Source organism: Melospiza melodia, chromosome 5 (assembly GCF_035770615.1).
Source record: "Melospiza melodia melodia isolate bMelMel2 chromosome 5, bMelMel2.pri, whole genome shotgun sequence".
In the NCBI taxonomy this organism is placed as follows: Eukaryota; Metazoa; Chordata; class Aves; order Passeriformes; family Passerellidae; genus Melospiza; species Melospiza melodia.
This window is the reverse complement of record NC_086198.1, coordinates 78493176-78520107: the sequence shown is the minus strand read 5'-3', so window position 1 is coordinate 78520107 and position 26932 is coordinate 78493176. Positions and strand designations below refer to the sequence as shown.

General features: G+C 37.4%; 1 protein-coding gene across 6 annotated transcripts in view; it reads left to right on the top strand.

Moving 5' to 3' along the window:
• Positions 1 to 26932, top strand: part of SORCS2 (sortilin related VPS10 domain containing receptor 2) — a 536381-nt gene that overhangs the window by 376459 nt on the left and 132990 nt on the right. The window lies entirely within an intron of this gene.

The window sequence follows — 26932 nt, the reverse complement described above, 5'->3', positions numbered from 1 at the left end:
TTTTGTAGGTTTTCTCTGCCTAATCCATTGATTTAGGAGGAAACTTTGTTTTTGTTGAATTGAAGTGAAAAGTTTTTAGAATAGACTTCCATGAGGAACGGATGAAACAGCCTAAAGAACATATAATTGTCCTGGATTTATAAATTCTGTAGCTATTTAAATGTTGTGATTACTTCCAGAAAACTTGTCAGCTTTTTGCTTCAAGGGTTTTCAGTTCAAATAAGCCTGCAAACATGCAAATGTTAGCAAGATAAGCTCTCACTAACAATAAAGACCAATTGATCAGCTAGAATGACAAAGGAGGGCATGAAGGGCTAAACCAAAGTCTGGAGAGGATTCTTATTGCTTAATTTGTATTCATTTTCTTTGCTGCTAAATCCCACATGTATAAGAGGAACACCCATAGGCATTGCTGTTACATGGTTCTATAATAACAGTGATCATGTCTTTTGCAAGCATATTTTCTAAGTTTTGTGCCTTATAATAAAGTAGTTTCTATCATTTTCTTACTTAGCTACAGTACATTTCTATGTTTATGTTGCCTATTTTCCTTCTTCTACCTGTACTATTTCTGTCCATCTTAAAGTAAGGAATAATGAATAGCTTCCATACACTTTTATTTTGATAAGTGTAATCTTCTAGTTTTGATTGTAGTGGGGTTTTTTTGTTTGGGTTTTTTTGGTTTGGTTTGTTAGTTTTTTTGTTGTTTGTTTGTTTTTTCTTTTAAAATTTAAAGCAATGCAGCTTAGAGGATGATTACGGTGATCAGAAATTTGTGATATGCTAAATGTAGTAGGTTTTTGTCACTGTTAGGAAGCAAATTAAAAGTATGATCAAAATATACCATTAAAAGATATTTTTGTTGGGGGAAGGGCTATGTGCTTTTTTTGACATTTAGCTACCTCTCAGGCTATGCTTTCTGAATGTGATCACTGCTTACTTTGTATGGGTGCATTGAGAGAGGTATTTTTATGTATTAGGAAATTAATATAGTATTTTTCTTATAGTGAATATAAGGAGTGAGTAAGCATTCTTGCAGTGATATTTTCAAGCATACAGACTATGTCAGTACTTCTAAGTGCATGGCCTCAATCAGTGTTTTTCTAGCGAGATGAGTTCAGTTTTGCTGATGTAAATAAATTCAATACACTGGGGGTGAAACAAAATACTGTTCTAAAGGGATTTGCTAAGTATTAGGATTGACTTTTAGAATATCTGTGCATAATAATTGATTATTTTAAATATTGTCAATTGTAGTAATTTGGACAGACCACATAATGTGTGGAACCTTATTAGGTACACTCTAGGAAGATGGCAGCAGTCTTTCAGCTGCAGTTTGGAGGGGACTTGAGAAGATATTAATGTCCTGTGTTAGTGGAATATTTGCTTAGGAGGTGAAAGAGACTGGTTCAGTGCTGTCATCAGCATGATGGGCTCTGACTCTCCTGTCCTGCTGAAACTGTCCCCTTGTGCCCTGTAAGGCACAAGAAGTGAGAAAGGAAAAATACAGAGGGGTGATGAAGATCCTTATGGCTCAGCTTCTGCACTAAGCAAAGACTGTTTGCTATAAAACACAGGAGTGGTGTTGTGAGAAGGGCTGCAAGGCTTCATAATCCCTGTTCCTCCCAGCTGCACCCTCCTGAGAGGTAATTTCATATCTGGAGCTGCTTTGATAGGAGACATGGATTTGAATCCTTCCAGGCAGAGGAAAACATTGGACTTCAAAATTTTACTCTGCCACTGCTGCATTTTGTGCAGGTCTTTATGCTGGTGGTAAATGTTTCTCATACTTTGAGAAACCCTACCAGACTGAGGCTCTGTAGGCATATAGGCAAGAAATAATCCAGTTTTTTTTAACTGGCTGGCCTTTAGTGGCATGATAATTTTTAAGCAAAACCTGCTTGAAAAGGGCAAACATAATGCCCTTTTGGGAAGAAGGGCAGGAGGAAGAATCTTGGCATTACAAGATTGTCAATTTAACTAATTTTTTAGAAAAGCATTGGAAGAAATAAATAATTTTATTGTAAGCAACTGGAAGATTATAATTATGCATAATAACTGTAATCAAGAAACCAAGGTTAATCAAGAAAAGAAAAAAGTGCTGTAAATTTACTTCTCTATTCTGACAGCTTAACAGTTTTGATAGATAGGAGAGAAGCTGTAGATGTCTATATAGTTATGCATTAGAAAATCTGTCAGAATGAACAGATAGTTCAAATGGGACTTTTCAGGAGCCCAATTGGTATTCTATATTTTCATTAAATACTTTGAATGAAGGACAGAGACTGCTTATTCATTCTTCAGGTCATGACAAAAACATTATAAAACATACAAGGATGTTTAGAAGACAAAGTCTGAATCCTGTGAATATAAAATCGTTTTAGCCATTCTGCTACTGAAACACTATGGGAAAAATAAAATAAGCTTTGCTGTGTGGAAAGGACAGATTTAAGCTTTTGTATTTAGACTGGAATAATTAACTGTACAAGCAGAGGGTGGGTAATGATTCCTTAGGAGTCAGCCATACAAGAAGTGTGCACTAATAGTCAATTTTGACTTGAACTTAGGTAAACAATCTCTTGTCAGTGGTGTCAAACACCATCTGGAGTGTGTGACAGGAACACAGGAATATTGTGTTAAACATCAGAAGAAATTCTTTAGTCCTTGATTCTCCTAAGGTCAAAAAGGATATGGACCAATTTAGAAAAGCTCAGCAAAAAACAAGAGCCCTCAGAAGTCTGTTAAGAAAAACAAAACCCTAATAAGAAAAGGTTGAAGGAATTGGATTTTGAATATATATATTTGGTAGAGAGGTAGGACTACGATATTATGATACAGCTTTCAGATATATAAAAGGCTGCTGCAAAGAGGTAGAAAATGCATCCCTGGTCTTTTACAGGGAGATCAGTGGAAAAAAAGGCTTGAATTGCAGCAAGGAAGATTTAGGTTATACATCAGAGAAAAAACTTCTAACAATAAGGAGGGTGAAGCGTTGAAGCGGGTAGCCTAGAGATAAAGTGAGGCTTCCACTGTCTGAGGTTTCAAGAACAAGTGTCTGTACTTGGTGCTGGGGAAATACAGAGGGAGCAGGGAGAGCTCTTTGACCTAAGGGAATAGATGCATATGATGCATTTAGTATATCTAGTATCTTTATGTTGGATTCTTGGAAACAACATGTTTCCATTTGAACAGTTGTTTTATGTTACTGGTACATGAAAATACAAGGATGTAACGTAGTTAAATATGCATTGAACTTGGAAGAGGAGCAAACTTATTCCCTGGGTCTCTCATTCTTATGAGCAAAAGCATTTCTACATTCTAGTCTATCAAAGGTGAAATAGAGAACAAATTCTCTTACAGATTATTATCCTCCTAAAATGCTGTTTCAGCACTCAGCAGCTCAGAGCAGAACACTTCCACTGGAGACTTGTAGTTCAGTCCTAACCCAGCCCTGCTGGGCTCCTGCTTCTTGGCCAGGGCTTGTTACTGACTTTGATTTTGCAGAACCTAACAAAGGTCCTGAAAATTTCAGCCTTATTATTGTCTTGTTTCTATGTCTCATAATTTCTTCAGTGGCATTTTTCTTGAACTTCCTTTTAAATTTTTTTTTTCCTTCCCCCCCACCTCTTGCTAATCTAACTCTGATTAGGATGTTATCAGATGCTGGTCTTAAACATCAGGTCCAAAGACATCTCTGCTTTGTTCTGCTTTTGTTGGGAAAAGAGCTCTTTTCTGGTTTTGTTTTTAAACAGCAAAGGACTTTCAGGTCAGACTGTTTATCTGAAAGGCACTTCACAGATAAAAAGAAGAATTGCTGTATTTATCTTACAGTAACAGCAACATTCAGCAAATAATGCCGCCATGTCCCTTGGCTCTGGTGCCTGGGACACAAACAAACCCTCTGTAGAAAGCAGCCCATGTTGCTATAGACTCTCAATGTAAGCACTGTCTATTAAAGAACTTCTACATGGCCAAATTCTTCTGGTTTTCCTCTCTTAGGAGGAAAAAAGGCCCAGCTGTTTTTCAGTGAAAAACGTTCTCAGTCCCAACAGATGGAAGAGCTGCCATCTCTCTTCTCCTGAAGTGGAAAAAGGACATTCATCAGCTCTTGGAACTGGGTGCAAAAATCAATGGCTCCTATGTTGTTAAAGCCATTCAAAGCTGTAGTTCCAGCATATTTGCAAAACAGCTTAAAGCAGTGAATAAAAAAAGGAAAAGACATCGCAGTAGGAAAACCTCACTAATTTCAGTATTAGCCAGACTATTTGCTATTAGCCTACTTAAATATTAGTGCAGAACCAAACTCTCAGATTTTTTTTTTTCTAATCCAAAACAGACTTAATTTTAAAACCCAGAAGGAACTTCTCACATTTCTTATCTTCTAAATACATACTTACTTCAAAATTCAATTTGTCACCAGCTTAGCTAGTGCTGTGTGCATCAGAAGCTGTGAAGGAATTGCTGGTACACCCCGGGTTGTTCAGAAGTGACTCAGAGGCAAGAAAGAGCTGAATGGGTGCTGCTTCACTGACTGCCTGATTTTGAATGGATCTGCAGGATGTAGTTGAGCCTCTCCTGCAGTATTCCTCCAGTGGTGACATTTCAAGGTACTGGAATTAGTCTTGGATAAATACACTGAGACTTTGGCAAATACAAACTTTCATTCCTCAGGCAAGGTGAGGGCACCTGGACACACTCAGCAAGAAGGTATTCCTGATGTTCAGAGGAAACCTCCTGTGTCTCAGTGTGTGCTCACTGACTCTGTTATGTCACTGTAAATATCCTGGCTGATAAGATCTCCCTGAGCCTTCTCCCCTCCAGACTAATTTGTCCCATTTATAGCATCACTCTAACACTGCATCACACTAAATTTTACTATATTCATGAAAGCTCATTAATGTTTCTGTTTATATGTCAGTCATTATTTACAGATCTGAAAGAAATTGCACTTCTAGAAATCCAGTGAAAGCAGGGGTTTTGCCATCTTAGTAAAGCCAGGGTTGAGTACTATGTGTTTGAATAAATATAAAATTATTTAATACATGATGCTGTATTTCTGTTTATGACAAACTTCTGAGCAGTTCAGCTTGACTTTGATCTCCCATATGGAGTGAAGGACCAGTAAATAGCTGTGAAAATTCTCAGAAGGAGAATGTAATCTACTATAATATTTTGCAATCATATTTATAATGCAAAATTCACTGAATTTGTGTACTTCAGGATTAGCAGGGATGATCTTTCTTTGTTCAGACAGATTTATCCTATGCTACAGGGAAATCCCTTTATCTTATCACAAGCTTTCTTCTGTGGTAACAAGGTATTATCAGTCTCATTACAGTGACATCAGATTTTGTTTTCTACTGGAGAATAAATGCAGTTGCAGTAGCAGATCTCATTCACTGCATTGTTTCAAGGCAAAGCCTTGAGTTATCCTCCTTGTAATGAGAAACCTGGAATCCTTAGATCTTATAATTGCTTAGGTTTAGTGGAAGTTGTGTTAAAATTGAATTGTGTTAATCAAAATGGTCAATTGGTTAAAGAATTCACTCTTGTAGCTATAACATCTCAAGAATTGCACCTTTTTCTTGTGACTTTAAAGATTAAAGGTGACTTGTTAGAAGTCAATTTCGCTGAAAGCTTTGAAGAAAATCCTGGTCCACTATTCAAAGAAGACACAAAGCTGTAATTCTTTCTTTGATGAAGTCCCCACTGTGAGATTTGACACTCAAATCCCCATTGTATTTTGTACATACATGATGGATTTCTGATAGTAAGTGCTGCTTTCTCATCTGGCTCTATGTGGCATACATGTGAGTATGTCAGAGGACATCTCTAGCCATTCTTGTTGTCAGTGTTCTCAGGAAAATTAAGAGAAGGCCTTCTGAAAGTTTTATCATATAAATTAAATTCTAGAGAAAATATTATTTTTGTGGCTTTTTAATTGAGAAAATGTATTTTTTAACTGGCAGCAGTATTTAGAAATATACATCCATGCTTTTCTCTGAAGTTTATAAAATTTTCCTCAATGTAGATTTTCCTCTCTTCTTTAATACTTGTAATAAACATACAGAATTCAGTTCTGAGTACTAGATATGTGGTGATTAAACATAAAAAATAACTGAATGTAGCTTAGTTAGATTCTTCATAAGATCATTAAGAATCTTTGCAGAGTGATCAAAATCTGATAATGCTTATCATGACTTTGCCTTACATGAGCAATGTTACTGGTGAGAATCAATCTCTTCAACTGAAGAATTTTTTTCTGTGGCTTCTGCATCTTGTTCCTTTTTAAAAAATGAAAAAGTAAGTTTACAAAGGCAGTTCTCTGAGACCAGTGTGTTAAATGATCCTTTTGTGGCATGTACTTAAAAATGCCAGAGTGCAATCTTGTGCTTTTGGCTTATATTAATGTTTTCTTCTTTCAGACGTATTGACAGATGTTTTATTTCCTCTCCTCTCTTAACAACTCTTTCCTACTGGCAGAAGGTCCAGCTTCAGTTAAAAGGAGTGTGTTGGAGAGGAGTCAAAGGAGTTACAATTCCTTATGGGTATGAGAATAACACAGCTTGTATGACATCACATCTGCAAAAGATATGCAGAAATTTGGATGTTATGTGATTTGATTTCTTGGAGTCTGGATCCATGATGATAGCTTAATGTATCAGGTTAATATCCTGATATTAACCCTTATATCTCAGCTGGATTCAAGACATACTGAACATGGACCATTTTTACAGATGGATTAGAACAATGGAAAAATGCATCACTATGCTAGGGGGATACTTTTACACTTGGCTGTTGATAAATTTTCTGTTGGGCATTTGATAAGAGAAGAGGGGTGAGAGAAGTGAGAGAATACAGATGGGAACAGCAGGAAGAGTCAGAACCTGAGCATAGCCAAATCATTTATCAGGAAAATAAGAACTGAATGGGGAACTGGATGGTAGGTGTGCAACAGCTGCAGCTCTGAGGCCATGGGAGCTGCAGAGAGGAGGAAAGGTGCTAGGGATGTGCCATGAGTGTGTTTGGAATGTCCAACACCAGTTAACAAGGTAGTTGAGGATGAAGTGCTTCAGTCCTGTCAGGTTAACACTCTCCACTGTATTTTCAAGTGGATTCTGTGAGTTGTTATTGGAACTTCTAAGCATGTGCCCTCATTCACAGATGCAGTTATCCATCCTGGTGATGGCTTCTCAACAAATAGCAGTGCTCTAAAACCTTACTTAATGCCACCAATTAAGGGTTTTACCCAATAGTCCCTTCTTCTCAAACCAAACAAATTATTTTTTTTTCTTTCTCATCCAGGAGAGATTTTTATATCTTTATTTCATTTGACTAAGACAGTCAGACAAGAGAGGTATCTAGACTGAATGCCAGCATTTTTTCTTTTACTGTAGAGGTAGTCCTCTCAAATGAGTAAAAATCACTACTAATCTCCAGTAGTATTTAATGGATTTGTCATTTAGATGAGAGTTTTCAGTTACCTATGGTTCACCTTGCAGCTCATGAGTTCATGCAGGGCTGGATCCTTCTGCAGCATAGTAAAGAAATCCAAATTGTGACAAATTAGGTGACTTTTTTTTTACTGAAAGCTGAATATTTGGGGGAGTTTTGCATATATATGTTTTAAAGAATTTTAAGTACTGCATTTGTTTTTTGAAAGAAATACTGAGATATCATGTGACTGTGGCATGACTACAATTTATGTATATGGTAAGAGGAGGTATTTTTCCAGAAATGCTCAGCCTGGCAATTTAAACTTCATACTGAATGCAAATTTTAATGGGCTGTGACATTGACCTCTTGAGGCACCTGGTTTGAAACTATTGATTTATTCTATAATGTGGAAAATACTGTAGACTAGCTGAATAAATAGCTGAACTTGTGAATAGTGAGTGGTATCACGTAGTCCTAACTGTGCTGATTCCAGGGCAGGAGTGGTGGTGATCCTTTCCATTAGAAATCTGTGAATTGGTGATTTCCCAAGTAATAAAAAAAGCTCTGGGAAAACTAAGTTAATACTTATGTATCAAATTCTTATTAAAATTAAATTGACAAAGTTAGACCAAAAATGACAGTAAACTTTGTTAGCAGAATTAAAACCTCCTTCAGTAGATGTGGAAAAATAGAGAATTTGAAAATCATAAACTTTTCGTGACATCTTGGCAGTTACATCTGGCTTGTCCTATGTTTTGCATCTGAAACTGAATAAGCAGTTGAAACATGGTCTTTGTTTCATCATTTGAAGCTGTCTGTGTCACCATTACTGGACATTTTCCCAAACTTTGTGTCCAGTTCTTGAGAACTGACTGAACATTATGTTTTCAGTTTCAGTTTTCTAGTTCTAATGGTGGGACTGTCTTCTCTCTTACTCTTCATTTGTTTTTTCTCAGATTTTACCAACTATGGCTTAAATAGGTGGCTGAAAATTTTTCTGAATTACCAGTTTTAGAAAGTTTCTTCTGGATCTTTTCTGAGGAAAGACTAATGTTAAGACTTGATCATGTAATAGCATGGCTGTCACTCTCACCCCTAGATGTTGGATCTGATCTCCACTTCTGGGCTTAACTTTCCTTTTTCTTCCCTTATTCTAGAATAGGGCTGTCAATCCATTAAGTTTTGGTCATTTTCTGCTATTCATTTGTGTTTCTTCAAATTGATCCCCCAAAGCAGGGATATTTCTCCTGTATACTGTTGTAACACTGTTGTGATTTATTAGTTGCCTGCTAATTTGTGAGTGGTTTTGAACAGCAGTCTTTACTGTCAACCCAATCTAATGCTTTTCACACCATTGGGAGGATTTATTTTTCATTTGTAAAGGTTAAGAAAAGTGATATTAAGTGAATGGCAAGAGCAGAATATCCCTGGAGATAACAGACATAAAGGAAATTTCATAAGAGAATGCTTGTGTCTGAGAAAAAGCTATTCAAAGAATGAAATTAAGGGACATCCACTTAATAAAGACATTGAGAGAAAGGGAGGAGGGTTCCCTACCATTTTCATACTGAGTATTAAAAGAAAGAAGAGTTATGAATTGTGACAGAATTGTCTCTTTTGTTTTTTGGAGGAAGACAGCTTTTGACCACTAGAATTCACCAAGTTATCGGATCACACTCAAACACTTCGGGGTAGAGGCAGCTATTTACAGTTAGTGAAGAATAAGAGACCTAGAATAATAGAATTGTAGGATCATTAGGGTTGGGAAAGATTTCTAAAATCATCCATAAACCATCCATAAACCTACCTTCATCCAGCTATAGACCTACCACTAAACCACGTCTCCAAGCACCACATCTATACATTCAAACACTTCCAGGGACAGTGATTCCCCCGCTTCCCTGGGCAACATGTTCCAACACTTGATAACCCTTTCAGTGGGATTATCTTTTCATAATATCAGATTTAGACCTTCCCTGGTGCATTCTGAGGCCATGTCCTCTTTCTTCTGTCCCTTGTTACCTGGGGGAAGAGAGTGATGGTCACTGCCCTGGTGCTGCTGGCCACACTAGGCTTGCTCCAGACCAGCTGCCATTGGCCATCCTGACCACCTGGGCACAGCTGGCTCATGCTCAGCTGCTGTCACCAGCACCCCCAGGTCCTTTTCTGCTGGGCCTTTCCAGCCACTCTGCCCCAGCCCTGGGTTGGTGCTGCCTGGGGTCGTTGGGATCCAAGGGCAGGAGCCAACATTTGGCCCTGTTGAACCTCTTAAAATTGGCCTTGGCCCATCAGTCCAGATCCCTCAAACGTGAAACAGTTTGGATTAAGCTGTAACTGCTGTTGTGCTGCTTTGTAAGGGAAGTGCATAAATTAATAAATCTGAAGGTCAATTGAACTTCTTTGTAGAATACAGACCACAGGCTGACATCAGTGTGATGAGCTGAAGAGAGCTTGTCTGGAGCCTGTAAGCAAAACAGACTGTTTGCAAGATGCTTTGACTATTATTAAAATATTAGATGATTAAATCAGAAAAATCTTACAAAAATGTTCTGATTCATGAGGCATATAATATCTCAAATGTAAAAGTACTTTGGATAGTACATAGAAGGGTTATAAGACATCTACTGTAGCATGAAACAATAATACTAGCAGCTATTCTTCAGAAAGGGACATTTCCTGCTCATTGCAGGCATTTTGTTTAGGTTTTAAAATAACTTATTTTAATGTTTAAATAGAATTTTACTGTAGAGATTTCAGTTACACAGCATATCTATAATTTTAATGGAAAAAATAAGTCAGTAATAACCAAACAAGAAAGTACTTATTAAAGTGATTTCCTGGTACTGCTAGGCTGTTATGTCTGGAAATTGTCTATTTTGGGACAAAATCAAGTACCAAGCTATACATCTGTACCAAGACATTTTGTGTTTTGTTTTTTTGCCTTTTGAATTTATACCAAATCAGTGCTGCTCCCTCTCAGTGCCTGACAACTTATCATTTATTCTTTTCCCCCTTCATCATTGCAGTGCACAGCATTGACGCTCTTTTAGAGAAAAAGAATGCAACCTGTGACTTTATGCAAAAGCTTTCTTTCCAACTGCTTGTCATTCTTGACAAGACTGAGGAGTCTATTTCTACCTAATTGTGGTTGCTTTTAGAAATAGTCTCCATCATTTTTACACAACAGTAGAACCCAAAATACCTTCATGTTGTGGATTATCTTTGTAAATGAAGACAAGCAGGTGAATTGTGAAGGTGTGTTGCTGTGTATTTGTCAGTGAGATACTGTAAAATACAATTCAGAAACAGTCCCTTTTCAACTCTGTTGTGCTTCAAGGAGAAATATTTCTATGGGAAACACTGTCAATATGTTTGCTGAAGTATATAATTCTTGATTCCTAAGTTCTTGTTTTCAGCTGGGCTCAGGGTTTTATTCATTGAGACTCACTTGGGAGGTTTAAATAATCATGTGCTCATCTCCCTTTCCTCCCCACCTGTCCTGTCTGGCCCTTTCCTCAGACTAATCAGTGACTCAGATGTTTTTATTTCCTTGAATTTTGTCATCATGGTGACTCCTCTGGAGACAGCCCTGAGTTCAGAGAATCCGTTTCAATTCTGAGCTCCAGACAAGTGCAGGGGAAGACAGCAGGGAGTGATAGGAAATGGCATTTGGAGGAAGAGAAAATAAGCAGTAAATTTTTAAAACCCACATGATGAAGAAGTTAAGGAAAAGAAATAGCAGCAAAAATATTTCCAGAAATAGGACACCTTTTCAAGTCCTGGACTGAGCAATAGTGGGTCAGATTAAGATGTTCTAAATTCTTGCTGCACCTTTCAAAGAGCTACTGCACACATGGCTTCAAAAAAGGCACTGCAGTGTTAGGTGGGTGAATTCTTAATTAGAGTGATTTCTTTTTGATAAGCAAACATCCACTGCTGCCACATTAGTGATGTTTCCCTGGAAAACTCATGAATTCAGTACAATCAAAGCTGCAAACTGGGATATTTTCCTGTACTCATCTTATTAGTACACCATAGTTTGCGCTAATTGAAATTTTCACAGTGATTTCTAAGTTCAGAAGGTAAGTTTAAATAAATATAGTGATTTAGCCAGCTGGCACTTCTGACGTCTCAAGATTGCACTTGTATCTTCTAGCTGTGTAAGTATACATAATTTATAAAATCAAAATTTCAGGAATGTATTCAGCCTTGTAGTAGGATAGTGTTGCAAGGTGAGCTCAGATGACATGTCACCTCCAATTTTCTTCAAGATCTGAGATAGTTTTACACAGTTGTGGGTGGATTTTTTGGGTTTTGTTTGTTTATTTTTGTTGGTCTGTTGGGTTGTTGGTTTTTTTTTTTGTTTGTTTGTGTGGGTGTTTTCTTGGGGGGGTGGGGAGAATAAAGTTTGGCAGATTTGTTGGCTTTTTTTTTCTTCCCCAGATTAATTGGATGAATCACAAGGAAAGTTGTCCAAGGTCACCCAGAAAAGTTCATAGTTCACTGTCTAATTTTCCTTAGGCTTTTTAGTGTCTCCTTTAAGTATCTGATTGCATATAGAAATTCCAAAGGAAAAAACTGCTGCAATTTGGAAAGTTACAGTGACCAAATGGTAACTTTAACATTAAACAGAAGTGCAGGGGCTTTCCAACACTTTTATTTCAGAAGGATGTAACTGTTAATAGGGAAAAGATTGCTCAGTACTCAAAGGGATAAAAACAGTTGTAAGACATAGCAAGGTGTCTTTCAAGCAGTTACATAGTGGAGGATCTCTGAAATACAGACTCTTGTCTCCCCTCTTGGATTACCACTACAGCAGTGCCTTGAAGAAAGGAAAAATTGATTATGATGTTTTGATTTTAAACTGAAGAAGTTACTTAGTGGTAGAGTACATTAACAGTGCTTAATACATAAACACAGTGGACATACACAAATGCTTCCAACCATAAAAAATTCAGCTATGACAGGCTTTGTACTCAAACCTTCAGAAGTGTGAAAATAATTAAGAGTAAAAGTCATCTTTTGGTAATCAAGTTCATGGGACCCATCATGGGTTTGGGTGTTTCATGTGTTTGTGAACATGGAAATATCATATATTTCCTTCCAGTTTCATTTTTGGCACAGAGACCCAACTCCTTGTTGTAGCTGGTTTCTTCTGTACTGAGAGGGGAAAAAATTTATGTGTGGGGGTTTGTTTGGGAGCCTGATCATCCACTTTTGAGGTCAATATCAAATTGCTTGCTCAGAGAAACTGTTGTCATTACAGTTCTTCCTATTGAGTACTGTAAGTTCTGGACCAGCCCAGTGAAAATGGGAGCAGGTCCCTAGCAGAAGAAAAGCAAAAAGCAGAAAAGCAATTTTAATTTTAATTTAAATAAGTTTTGAATGCCCTAAAAGGGCAGTGAGGCATCCTCACCCTCATTCCCTCAAAGACTTTTGAGGGAATGAAGCCTTTTGAGGGAATGAACCTTTTGTGTCACCAAGCAGGTCTGAAGGTGACTTGGGAGAGGATTTGCAGCACTGCTGTACATCATCAGTTATTCTTTGAATATCCAGCTCCAGGAATGGAGCCCACAATCCCACCTTCCAGCACATGCTCTTTATAAAACAGATGAGGACTGTCAGGTGTGCAAGATGTGAAGTGTGCTGGACTGTCTGGCCAGCTCAAAGCAGGAGCCAGTTGCCTGGGGCTGCAGGACATTATACAAAGGTGCAGCAGCAGCTGCAGACTGTCAGCAGTGTCATGAGGAAGTAAGGAGAGACAGTGAGATCCCTGAAGAAACATGGTTTGGGGGAGGAGAAAGAAAGAGATCTTCAACCATCTGCAGCTTAAATAGCAGTGATCCTGGTCCCTCAGAGCCGGCTCTTCCAGCTCAGGCAGATCCCAGCACCACACACAAGCCCCTCCAGCCTCTGCTGCCCTTGAAATGCTGATAACCTGCTCCTGCCCCCTCTGCTGTTCCCAGCCATTGGTGGTGCCACTACAAAACTGAATTGTGCTTAATGCTATTGAAGCCTGGAAATGCCTTTGAGCCATTTGTAAGGAAAATGTGAACAAAGATAGCATGCAAAAATGTGTCTGTGGCCTGCCTGGAGTGTTCCTGGGATAGGCTTTTGTCTGTCAGGAGAGAGCACAGCTCAGAAATCCTGCTGCAGCTTCTGACTGACTCTGCTCTATGCATTTTATACTCCTTCTTTAAAATAATAAGTAAGTTGTTTTCAGGTGAAGATGTAGTATTGGATCTTGCACTTCCCAGGCAGAGTGCTCAGCCATCACATACTGTTAGGAAAATGTGAGCTGTTCTGCTGTCTTCAGCTCTTCCTTTTATGCCTTTTTGGGCTTCTTGCTGTCCATGCTTGTGGGCATGGGCTGAGTACATCTCCCAGATTAGTAGACACAAATTTTAGACTCATAGATGTCTGACTTGGTGAGTCTGAGCTGGAGCTGTCATGCATTTACAGACAGAGCTGAGGAAAGTCAGCAAGTGTACAACAGCAAACTCAAAACATCCCAGGATTTATTTTTTTTTCAAGGAGAAAGCAGAAGTTCTCAGGGACCATTAAATATGGGAGGTGTTACAGTGAAAATTATTTTGTAGCTCTCATGTTTGGGCTCTGCCTAAATTTTGTCTGATTTGAGTTTTGGATGCCTGAATACTTTTTTACCTCCCTAAATATGGACAGATGAAACATTTCTGTGGAAACCTGAGGAACTCATCATTAGTACTTTTACATTGCAATAGAATGTTTTATGTTAGAAATTCCTTCTCATATCTACAAATGGATTGGCTTTTTTACTTTTGATTTCATTAATAGTGTATTAGGATGCAAAGGAGTTAATGATCTCAAGATGTAATGGACACTGAATTTTGAAAATCAGTGAATATGCAAATTCAATTTTTTAAGAAAGAAAAGATAATGCAGCTCAAAATGTATTCTAGTTCTTTATTTGACAAATGTAGATTACTATTGAATTAAAGGCTTCCTAGAATACTAATAAATATTATTTGACAAATTTAAATAATGCTGGAGATTCGTACAGTAATGTATAATTACAAATACAATAAATTGTAAATCTCATTATGTTGGTCTTTAGAAATCCTTTCTGAGAAGAAAGTTGGTGATGATTATAATGCAAATTGTAGTGTGCAAACTAAATATTATCTAATAAAGGTGCTATTCTGTTTAGATTTTATTATTCTTATTTCCTCCAATATGTAGGTCTACTGAATTAATTTTAAAAATAAATAGTGTAACTGAGTTTCTGTGCCTATTGTAGATTAGGTTAAAGAGCTAATTCTTTTGTTTGCTTGTTTGTTTTTAATTTGTTGTTAGTATGATATAATTTAGATGTGGAAATGCAGGAGAGTGCTCTCCTGCACTCTTTTTTCCTGCTTTGAAATTTTTATTTTCAGCAGCGATTGCTTACTCTGGACAAGTGGGAGGAAGGTGATTTGAACTGGTATGACTTGGCTTTCTGGGTTCCCTGGCACCTCCTGTGGCCTTCATTTCATTAGATCAGTCATGACTTTTCTCTTGAGCTGTTGTCCCATCTCTTGCCAAGTTGTCCCATCTCTTGTCTGTGCTCTGACACCCCTCCATGACAGCACAGTTTCAGAATTGTAACTTTTCCTTGGCATGCACAGCACAGAATGGAACTGTCTTCATGTCCAGGGTGGATCCCCATGGCAACAGCAATGTGCTTGTGGGAAGGTTAATTACAGCCATGTTGGTAAATGAGGAGCTCCAGGAGCTGTGTGGTAAATAAAGCCATCTACCTGTGCCTGTCACTGAGGAGATGCTTAGTTTGGGAGAGAATATAATTCCCTATGGTTTTGAATTATGCAGCCCATGAAGCAACATTTTTTGCAATGCTCAGGGCAGAGGAAATTTTATCAGTGTTATTTCAATCAGATTTTGACTAAGGCCACAGTACAGGATGCTGCCCCACTGACCTGTGGTCCTACAGATCTACGGGCAGTGGTGTCCTTGAAGCACCTCATGGGATATTTTCCTTGGCCAGCTTGGGAACCTGACAGCAAAAGTTTCTCAATTCTCCCTCAATATTTATTGTGAAGGTTCCCTCTGATTTCATTAGTGCAGTAATGTAATGTCAAAATTTATGACCATTCTCAAAAATAGATAAACAGGGAGGTAACAGCCCAAGGTTTATGAACAGCCAATGTGTTATTCTTTCCTCCCTGGTCGACCCCATCACAAGGAGATTGTAAGGAACTGGGACACAGAGTGAAGAGTTTCAGACCAAATCCTTAGAGACTTACTTGAATCCATGTTATTAGTATCTGACAACAGATATGAGAAAGTGTAATCTTCGTTTTAGCCTTGCAAAGGTATCAATGCATGATGAATATATTGAGAGAAAACTCTGAAACCCCTTGGAGGGAAATCTACAGCTGTCATCTTCAAGCTGTAACTAAACTTTTCAAGGACAAAAGGGATTGAACTGTCAGGTGAATTTTAATAAATGCATCTTTCAGTTAGTTACTTTTTCCAATTTTACTTGTTGAGTCTCAGATGATGTCAATGGACCCATATGGATTGTCGAGTCCAGCTATCTGCTCCTTGCAGGACTACCTGTACCCAAAGTGTTTGTTACACTGCTCACCATAGTGAATTCTACAGTTCTTTTGTGGAAGCACAAACAAATTCAGTGATTTTTTTGGTTTTGTGGTGTAAGGTGTGGGTAAAATCCTTAGCCATGTAGGAAATAAAACAGAAGGGGTTTTGAGGTAGGAGGCAGCCTGGGAATGTATTCAGATAAGGCCCTGGGATGCTGCTCCACCATTTAGTCTCAGCATGGATGATACCAGAGAGGAGTGTATATTGCAGGGTTTGTACACATTGCTACCCACCTTTTATCAGGCTGTGACTTTATTTACAAAGAAATGTGGAAAGCAAAGCAAATACAGTTGAGACAACAAAATGTGTACTGAGCTTAGGAATGCTTTTATCCGTTCTCTTTTTATTTCTTTACCTACTTTGATTTTATGCCTTTCAGAATAGCATCCATCTGTCTGTAGGAAGTGCATTACTGTTTCTTTCTGACACTGTGCAAGTGATAAATACTAACAATATTTCCTCTGACCTGCAATGAGAGTCAGGAACATTTAGAGAAATGTACTTAGCGAAGCAGAAAAGGCCTCATATGATGATTGGAATTTTAGCCTTTGGAAGACTGTAATCACAATTTGCAAATGCATTTGCAAATTTCCTTGTGAAATAATTGAGAAGATGCAGAATGTTAAATTGGATGTACAGAAATGTTTGATTTTTTTTTTTTGTTTGTTTTGTTTTTTGTTTCTGTGTTTTGTTTTGGTTTTTTTTTACCAGGAAATCTGTTTTAGGAAGATCATCTTTTAAATATATTTACTATTAAATGAGATGTCACGGTGGTTATTTCTTAGTCCAAGCTTAGATCGTTCCAGTGATGGATGCAGAATAATTAGATATCCTATTTCTTGTCTGATGGAGCCTTGTGAGATGGGATAGCTGTTCATCAGCAGGGATAGCTTGTAAAGTGTTTGAAGGACATGACAGAGGTCACTTTCTAAAAAATCTGTCTACATTCTGTCAATATTTTTGTGTATCCACTTAGTTTATGCTGCAGCATTTGAGTTTGCTTAGTCTGAAAAAATTTTTTAAAGAAAGAAAGAAAGGTCGTGTAATTAATAAGAGGTAGATATAAGGGGTTTTTTCCTAATTTTATTTTATTTTCGCAATACCATATAGATGACCACAGAAATATCCATGAGCTGGGTGGGCAGGCACTACTACCAGTAATTGTTACTGCAAAAATCTACATTAGTCTTGTTGCAGATAGGCATTTTGGCAGGGTGGTCTCATCGCTTGTGAATTGAGTCAGTCTGATCTTTGGGGAGACAAGGGGGTGAACAGTATTAAATACAGCATCTGCACATGAATAAAACCTGTGGATGAAATAATACCATTCCCCAGCTTCAGTCTGGTACCTGGAGAACAAATGTAAACTCTGTGCTGAAGCAACCTGGGCAGGGCACACCATGGGTTACTGCTTTGTGTGGATAATGTAGATGCAGCATTGAAGTAATGCTTCTGGACAGCTAAACCAGTATGTAAAAAAATTGTGTATGCTCTGTCTAACAGTAATTTTATTTCCAAAAGCCTTGAAAGTTTCCTTGGGGGGACCGGAAATGTCCAGTGGGGAAAAAAGCACTATAGCTGTATGCTGTTATGATAATAGGGAGTGACTTCAAAGGCAGGGACCCTTGTCAGTAGGTTTTGACCCAAAGCTCCACTTGCCCTTAGTAAGATTTAGTCTCCAGACTTTTACATAAAGGCTAGAAAAGCACATATGTTTATGCAAAAGACATGAACATTGGCTGCTAAGTAAGTGTCTGGCCTGCTGCCATCTTTGGGAAATCTACTACAATAGCGTATGTTGGCGAGAAAACATGTTTATGTAAATGACCAATTTGTCGACAAGGAATGCTGAGTGGGATTTGTCTCTCTGAGCATGCCTGAGGTTAGAAAACTGGAAGATTAGCCTCGTCAATAGTAATTACCCTGTCTTCTTCCAGCCCTTGCAGGGAAAGAATGATACCCCGAGCTCTTTGCTGCTCACTACCTGCTGCCATGTGATAATTGCTTTGGCTCAATCAAACCTTAATTAAAATGTTATTGATAATTTGTCTGGAAAAGCAACACTTGCTCACATTTCTTAATGGGAGGTCAAATCATGTCATCCTTTACCTTAATCAGCTAAAAGTTCAACAGAAATGAATTTAAATTTGCTGTGTTGCTTTTGCTTTCCTCTGGAGGTGTTGGACAGTGACACAGGGTACAGGACAATATACAAGGACATGCAGGGATGGCATGGAGAAAAGATGTGTGTGTATACAGATAACACTTTACAAGCAGGATAACATAACAATTAATTAGCAGCTATAGCTGAGATCAGCTAGCTCAGTGATTTTAGTTCTATACTGCTTTCATGAATTACTCTTAGTTTTTTGTTCTGAAGTATAGCAAAAAACAACTTTCACGTAATGTTCCAGTAGGAAAAGAAACCCCATCGATCTCTTCAGTAAAATTCAAAACTCCTCAACTTATCAAAGTTTGCACAAAGTGCATATATCAAGGGATTTTAAATAAAAATCACTGAGGTTGACTTCATGCAGGTTGCTTCATTAACAAAGGTTTTCTAAATCATAGCAGGTTCCTAATGTATTGTCCTCTGTTTGGTCCTTACAATGTGTAGAGTTGATTAAATAATGAGATTCAGGTTCATTTGATTTTCTGAAAATTGTAGATAAATTTTGTGTTAACAAAGTAGGTAAATTTAATATGCTTTCAAATTTGTTTGCCATGTTAGACCTTAACAACCAATGGCATGTTTTTAAATCAGTAGTAGTTGCATGTGGGTGTTACAGATGCAAGTACCAGCAGAAATCCTCCTGCTTTCCTCCCTGGCAGCTCTGAGTCCCATGTCAGGTCCGTACCTGAAGGTCAGGTCTGTACCTGAAGGGAACATACTTTGGCAAAAAGATAAGTGTGTGCAATGGTGCCAGTGTAAAACAAGGTTTTTATAGTAGCTATTCTTATTGTATACACTTTTTTGATTTCTGGTTGAAAAAACCCTTTGTAGAAATTTGATCATTGGCAATGTTCAGTCTGTCTTATGTGGAATATTTCAGCAAATACATCATCAACTGTCCTTGCTGGATATATTTGGTAAACTGTGACTAGTTTTTGCCCAGCATGTGCAGGACTTTGGATCAGCATCCTGCAAGTTTATAGGACATTGTCTGCCTATAAACTGCCTTTCCTGTGGGTTTCCACATTACATGGTAGCTAATTGGTGGATTTATGTATTGTGGTATTTTTGTTCTGAGGCTAAAAACAAACTTATTTTATTAAATAGCCAAGAAAGAAGAGTAGCTTCATTATGATCTTGATGGAACTGGTGGGTTTGTTTCTGTAAAAAATGGAGATATAGTATCTGACTAGCAAAAATATTGATGCTGCAAGATAATATTGTAAGCACACTCTTAAATTTCTTCTAATACTTGTACACAAAGGACTGATTCAGTTAACCACAGTTGTCCACAGGTGCATTCTTATGTGTGTATTTTTTAAATTTTTTTTTAAAGGGCAAACTAGCACATTAACTTCAAATTAAGTTTATTCAGAGCATATAACCACTTTCAAAAGCTTAATGATTATGCCCAGGAAAAGCATTGGCTAGGTTCTGGTCTGAGACACCATTATTAATCATTCATTCTGTATTGACTTTAGAACTTCTTCCAGCTGTTATTTTAGAAGGCTAGTTTTTTTAATTAGTAGAGTGATTTTCATCTTAAGCCTCCATCTTCACATCAAAGTCTTAACATTCTGCTTGGTTTCATGATTGAGGCAAGTCTCTCTGGGAAATTTATCCCAGTATATATCTATCAGACAGGGTGGGGATTTTCTTTGCTGTCATAAGTAGATTATGTAAAAGGCCTAAATTGAGTCTCATTAGTGATGGGTATTGGAAGGCCAGTTTCCTCATTCTCTCTGCACAACTAATTAGCAAAAACTATTACTGCAAGCTCCAATATGCTTTTGTGATCTATTTTTTTGTAGCTGACATAACTGAAATACACTTTACACTTAAATGTTGCTCCCCATTATATCAGTGTGTTGTATTAATCATTTACAGCCCTTATCATTCCCCCTTTTTTTTTGTGATTAGAAAGGTATTATCACCAGCATCATCATCTTTACAGAGAAGTGCACTAGACAGGAAAGTGAAGAGGCTTCTTCATTGTGATTCTCTGTCAGAGTCAGCCCCAGATAATGACAGCTCCTGGAGCAGGATTGTGGTCACTGGGGTGCAGTTTGTACTGCTGAAACGTGCTGCCTTGCTGGCAAGAGAGGGAAAAAAGGGTTTAATAAGAATTGCTCAGTGGCCAGAGGCAGCTGCTTGAGGAAATGGGGCAGTATTTATTGCTAGATGCATATAGCTGTTGTATTTTCTTGCCAAGGAAGTGAAAGCATGAACTTTCAGCCAGATTTCTATTTATTTGTATGCGGTTAAGGGGACTATGCTGTCTGTCTGGGGCTAAATTTCTGTGAACAGTGGCCATTTTTAGTTGCAAGACTACTTGTTGCCTTCTCCATCATATTTCTGTAATTCCTCATTGCACTAGGCCTACTTGCCTGCTTTGAATCCACCTAGTAGGTGACCAGTTTCTGGACATATTTTTTGGAAGTGGTTTTGTTTCACCTATAGTGACACCCACTTTTTAAGTAAGAAATCTGTTTGCATGTTAAACATATTTTGTGACCCCAGTGAAATACTGCTTCAGCATTTCTTCCAATATTCACTTCAGTATTGTCACTGATATTTGAAGAAATAGAGAAGTGAACACTAATGGTATAGCAAAGTCAGGCACTAGAAGTTGGTTTAAAAACTAAACATTTTTTTATCCCTTCCTGTAATCTTCATTTTGGATATAGTGCATTTTGCTTTTCAATGAGTAACTTTTATAGTCTCACTAATATAAAACAATTACTCCTCTTTGAAAGCAGCATCTTCTCCTTAACTCTTCTGAGGACTGTGGCCTTAGTAGCTCATGTTCATTTGCTCTCCTGTCTGTTGTCTTGTCTTTTTCCAGACTTAAGCCCACTTAATGACATCTAACCAGTTTGGAAAAGTTTGTTCTCATTAGTTGTATGATCTAAACTATTTAACATTTTAAATGTGAATCACATGTAGTGCGCCTTGGGCTCATCTGGTGTAATTTGTATTTCTTTGTGATCTTCTTTTTCCAGCTAAAACCAGATGAGGAAAAAACCTCAATGTCGTGTGTGTCATTGAACTGGAAAGTGAAAATAGAATCCAGAACTGGTGTCCTCTTTTAGCTTAAGCACAAATCAAGCCCAGGCTAAGATAAAAATGACCACCCCTAAAGGGTTGGAGGTTTTGCCATTAATATAATATCCTATTTATATCAACTACACTAGTTATGAAAAAATATTATGTAAATGATAGCTTAGCATAAGTGCTTTCCATTTAGCCTGTTACTTTGAGATTCTGTATTATTAGTCTGGCACTTTTGTGTCCCATCATAGTTTGACCAATGTGACATAGAAGTATTAGCAAATTTCTTCAAGCTGTGTAATGTGTTTTTCTGTAAAAGATAAGCCTCTCAAGTGAGTACCATATTAATAGAGAAGATCTGAAGGAGAATATAAAGCTGTGCATGGTGTTTTGGATTCCAGTAGATGAAAAGTCCTAAGCACTTTATATAATGAAATTTTATCATCAAAAAAGTTATCCAGCTGAAATTCTTCGCAATGCCCATGTCCCATGTAGCTGTGGTTGTCAGATAATACAGCAACCATCTAGTTCACTCCTTGACAAGCTTGGATGTGTGAGAAAAGTCAAAATAAAGTAAATTAAATCAAGTGGAACCTCCTACCCTGGCAGGTTCTATAATTCTGTAGTTTAAAAGTCAAAACTGTTGCCTAAAATTGCAATCCTGTGTTTGTGCTAGGACAGCTTCTCACACTGTGAGTCAAGGTCATCTGATCTGCCAAATTTCTGTTACATTCAAATTAATAATTTTCTTCATGACAGTATAAAATCTTAAACTAGGATTTGCAGGGGGACATCAATCTATCTATTCAATTATTTAAAAAAAAATCATATTTTTTTTTACCATCTGCTCAGAGTTGGAAGTTGCCTTTATTGGTATTTGTGATACAGTGTTTGGCTTGCGGATAATGTATATAAGTTTTCAATAAGTCCTGTTATACTTTATAGTCAGCTTTTTTGTGCTCCTTCTAATAGGCACATTCTTTCCAGTGAGTCAGAAATACAGATCTTCCAATAGAAGGATTTTTACTGCAGTGTTCCCCTTACCTCTTGTACAGCTGTCTACTGAAGAAATTTCAAAATTTCCCAAAACAGTCATCACTGAACAAGAAGGGAATGAAAATTTGTTGAAATAAAAGAGACTAGTAGAAAGAATGTGCAGAAACAGACAAGCTGTTCTTTTCCTCTTCTTGCAAAGGTGTTTTATATTCCTCCAAATATTTTTCTTTCTTTTTCAAACCTGGCCTTTAGTTGGAAATTTTGTTTTACATAATTGATTTTTTAGGAGGGAAACCCTAGGTAACATGGCTTATGTTTACTGGAGGACTCTGTTTGATAGTAAGTTCTGCTAGAACATTTTAAAGCATTTCAGCTACCAGGTGGCTGGAAGGGTTTCCAAGAGAACCCCCTTTTTTTGAACTTGAGGTTCTCCCAGTCCAATTGTTATGATTCATGAATTCTGAAAAAAGCTTTGGGGAAGTACACAAGGACAATACTATTTAGTTTAATGCACGTACTAATTGAACTTTTCCTTTTTCTATGTACTAATATTTAAAGGAAAGAGTCACGGTGGTCCATTTCAGAATGGGTTGGGTCCTTCATGGTTTTTGAATTTTGTGGCAGTTGTTTGGTCATTTTGGAAATAAATGCTGAATTTACAAACTGAAGCTGAAAAATTTAACTATGTTTAGCATGAAGTCATATGCCTTAGCGAGCAGAATCGATGTTATATCTTTGTACCCTTTAAGAAAAGGCTGTAGTTTAACTGGGTTTTTAATTTAAGTGTATTCTTTTTATGTTAAGGATTTCTGACATTGGTTATTTACAAAAAAACCCAAATGCAATCCCAAATCTCAACTTCAAATATCTCAGCAATATAAGAAGTTTTCTGAAAGTTTGATCATAGAATTATAGAATGGTTGGGTTTAGAAGGCACCCTTCAGATCATCTAATTTCAACCCCTCTACCATAGGCAGGGCCACCTTCCAGTAGAGCAGGTGGCTCAAAGACCCATTAAAACCTTCTTTAAACACTTCCAGTTATGTTATTCCTTTTATAAGTGATTAACTTATCATAGCTAGGAAGAAAAAAGCCTTTACATAGGAATTAATTAATTTAACTATTAAGTTCATTTTGAGTTGTAAAAACTTCATTAAGTAATCACAGTAGAAATTGCAGAGTCACACTTTTTGATTTTTCTATTGCTCATAATTAACCATAGATAATTTTTAAGGTGACTAAACTACTTACAAGAATATGTATCAATGGAAAGGGTATGCTTAGATACCTTAGAAAAATTATATCCTGGGCTCTGTGACAATCATAAACTTTAGAAATGCATAGGCTAAAACATGCTGCAATCAAACCAAATACCCTGATCCCTTCAGTAATGATTTAGATAAAATCTTCATTTCTCAGAGCATAAGCATAGCTTTAAAATAATTAAAAATGGTTAGATGAAACCTCAAGTTCATGAAACTTGAACATTTTGTCCTCTCTGTGTGATTTGCTGTAACACTCTGGCTGTTGTAAGCAGAACCAGAAGGAACAGGAATGTTTTAAACAGCCAGAGAAGTTGGAACATCCGTAAATAATCGAGAGGATGAAACTGACCTTGACTGAAGTTTGGGTTGTTATGTAGTCTTAAGTTAAACAGAATCTTATGTTTTGCTTTGCTTATATGTGAGCCTGATTCAAAGCTGAGTCTTCCCCTATCCTCCAGTGGGATTTGAATAGGTTTCAGATGAATCTCCCATGGCTCTTATGAAGGTTAATAAGTTAATGTTCATGCAGTGAATAGAAAATGTGAGGCAATCCCTACCCAGAGAATATATTGAATTTAGACACAGCTGTAGTCCCAAGTGTAGATGGACAGAAGGGAGGGTGAAAGGTTGAGGCAAGTTACATATCTACACAAAGCTGACCATGTCATATGAACCACAAATATATTCTGCTGTGTCTAGTGGTAATTGAGAAGCAATGGCCTCCTTAATCTTCCTTATTCAATAAATCTATCTTGTCTGAAATAAGCCTTCCAAAAAATTTAATGAGCAGCAGCCTCTAAGTAGATAACTGTTTCATGCTCCTTGAGTATGGCCTTCTATTCTTTAATAAGAATGAACTGCATCTTTGGTAAAGAAGTAAATCTCTTTGAAAAAATATATAGGTAAGATATTCTTGGATTGTGCTAAATATTAGGGATTCAAGGTGAGTGCTTCCATTTTTGGCTTTTTTTACCTGCATCTAGGCTAATGATGCTAGTATGGGGATTTTGTCTTACCTAAGGTATTCTAGACTTGCAAACATTTTATTATTTGTCAAAAGACCAGCTGTATGGATAAGGTCACATCCTGGAATGAGATACATTCGGGTAAGTTCTTTACTTCCAAAGTCAAATAAAAGCAACCCCATTGCATTTGGGTTCCCAGTTGTAATATGCCACCTTTGAATCTGAAGGATTCCTTTTAGAGGAGGAAGCTAAGAAAGAAGGATGATGAAGATGGGAGAGGGCTGGGCTTAGAGAATATTCAGAGGAAACTTGTGCTTTCACATGCTGATTTTGTGTTTAGAATAGTGAGACCTGTTAGTATTCTTGGCTGATAGAACAGTCCCTATGGGTATGTTAAAAGAGGAAAAAAGCATCACATTAATTTTCACTTAGTGAGTTCCTTTAAAGATGTTTGGCTTCTTGCTTTCTCTGACCCTTCCATGTAGAGAGTACCTTAAGAATATGTAGCATCAGAAAAATTCATTGTTTAAACAAATTATTAATATGCTTTTGCCTGGAAGCAGACATACTGTTAAATTTTGCACTAAGCCATGAAGTTCTTCATTTTTGTTGTGAATTTTTTTAAAAAAGAGAATGTTGTTTCCAAAGGGTTGTTGCCTTATTTTATAACCTGACATTTCCTTGCCTCAGTTTTTCAGTGAAGTTACAATTGAGATCAAGGAGGGAAGTGAACTTTAGAAGTAAAAATCAGGGACGGCTGCAAGGTATGCTTTACAGCCAAAGAGGATCACTCATCATCTCTGCTTCTAAAAGCCATGGGGCAGCTTCTGTCCTATACATGTCTTTGAAGAAAAATGTAAAGATAGCCAAAGATGCTGAGAAGCAGCCTTTTAATCCTGCCTCTTCCACCAGCTATTGAACAGAAGAGCTTAGGGAATGTACTGAAGTGCTGCAATAAATAAACATATTTGGCAGTGGATAAAGTCGACTGGACACATCTCCCTCCAGATATGAGTAATACAGCCCTGTGTGCAGCCAAAGGGGGCCAGTTAAGAATAATCTGAGCTGTCTGGAGCCCCTGGAAGATACTAACAATTGCATTTAATGCTTATGTAGCACATTCCCAATATTTAACTGGATTACTGGAGGCTTGTAACTTAAAGGCTTCTACTGACTTAGAACACAAGAATAGCTGAAATCCATTGAAATAAGAAATGCCCACAAAGTAGCACAGTGCTCCCTGCCTCAGCCTCCAGCTCTGCATCAAGAACATGATAAAGAACAAATATAACCAGAGGGCAGAAAGCTCCTCCTCCCCTTGGACACATCTTAGGGCAAGAGCACTCAAACAGGAGCAAAAAAAGAAATAGGTCTTCTCAACCTACAGCTTCACCAAATGTGAAGCTTGTTATGTACAGTGTCCAACAGGTTATATACTAAGCAATCAAAAAAAACCTCAAAACCCAGAGATGACATCATATTGATAGCTGTGATAGATCTAGAACTTTTTAAACATGGTAATAAATTAAACTCAGATTCTTCTTATTGAAAATGTAATCTGACCCTGACATGTTTGTAAAAAGGGCCAATAGGGAAGACATGAAATATATGAAAGGAGAAATATGTCATAGTTTGTAAAGCTGGGAAGAGCAGACAAAAATTTACTTTTTTATTAAGTGGAAGTGAAGAAGTTGGTAAAGGATTTTGGTGGTACAAAGTAAGAATCCTCTCCCTGGGTTCCCTGCACACTGATGGAGCTAATAATAAAAACACAGAGCACAAGATCTTAAATAAACCTCCTGCTAATATGCGGTACAGACAAGGTAGCAGGGTTTGAAGTAAATCATATCAGACATCTTTTGTAACACATTAATAGCAATATATTATTGCCAGCAGATCCCATGGCAATAGAAAATAAAATGCACAGATAGCAAAACTGGGATCATGTTGCATGTGCTGTCAAAGGGATGATCCAAGTATTTGTGATTGCCATTAAAGTTCCCTAGTATTTCCTAATGTGGGACTTTCAATTCCTTATAGTTCTGTCTGGCTTTTGGTAAAATTTACACTGAATTTTAATTTTCCATATCTGCTACTTGGTTGTTTTAATATTAGGCAGTAAATGGTCTTTCAAGGTAAATATCGATCTTTTGCCAGGGAATTAAGAAAATATGGGGGACTATATGAAAGAACAAAGGGAATGCATGCTCAAAGAATAATTTGTGATGAATACCTGAGATGCTGAGCCAAGGTTGCACAAGAAACTTCAGTGTAAGTTTTGGCAATTACAGCTCCAGCATTTCTGGTCCATATCTCTGAGACAGGAGTGCTGGAATATTAGGAACTGAGTAAACACATCTGTGAAAATGAGTGGGATTTTCTGTGAACAAACAACATGTTGGAGC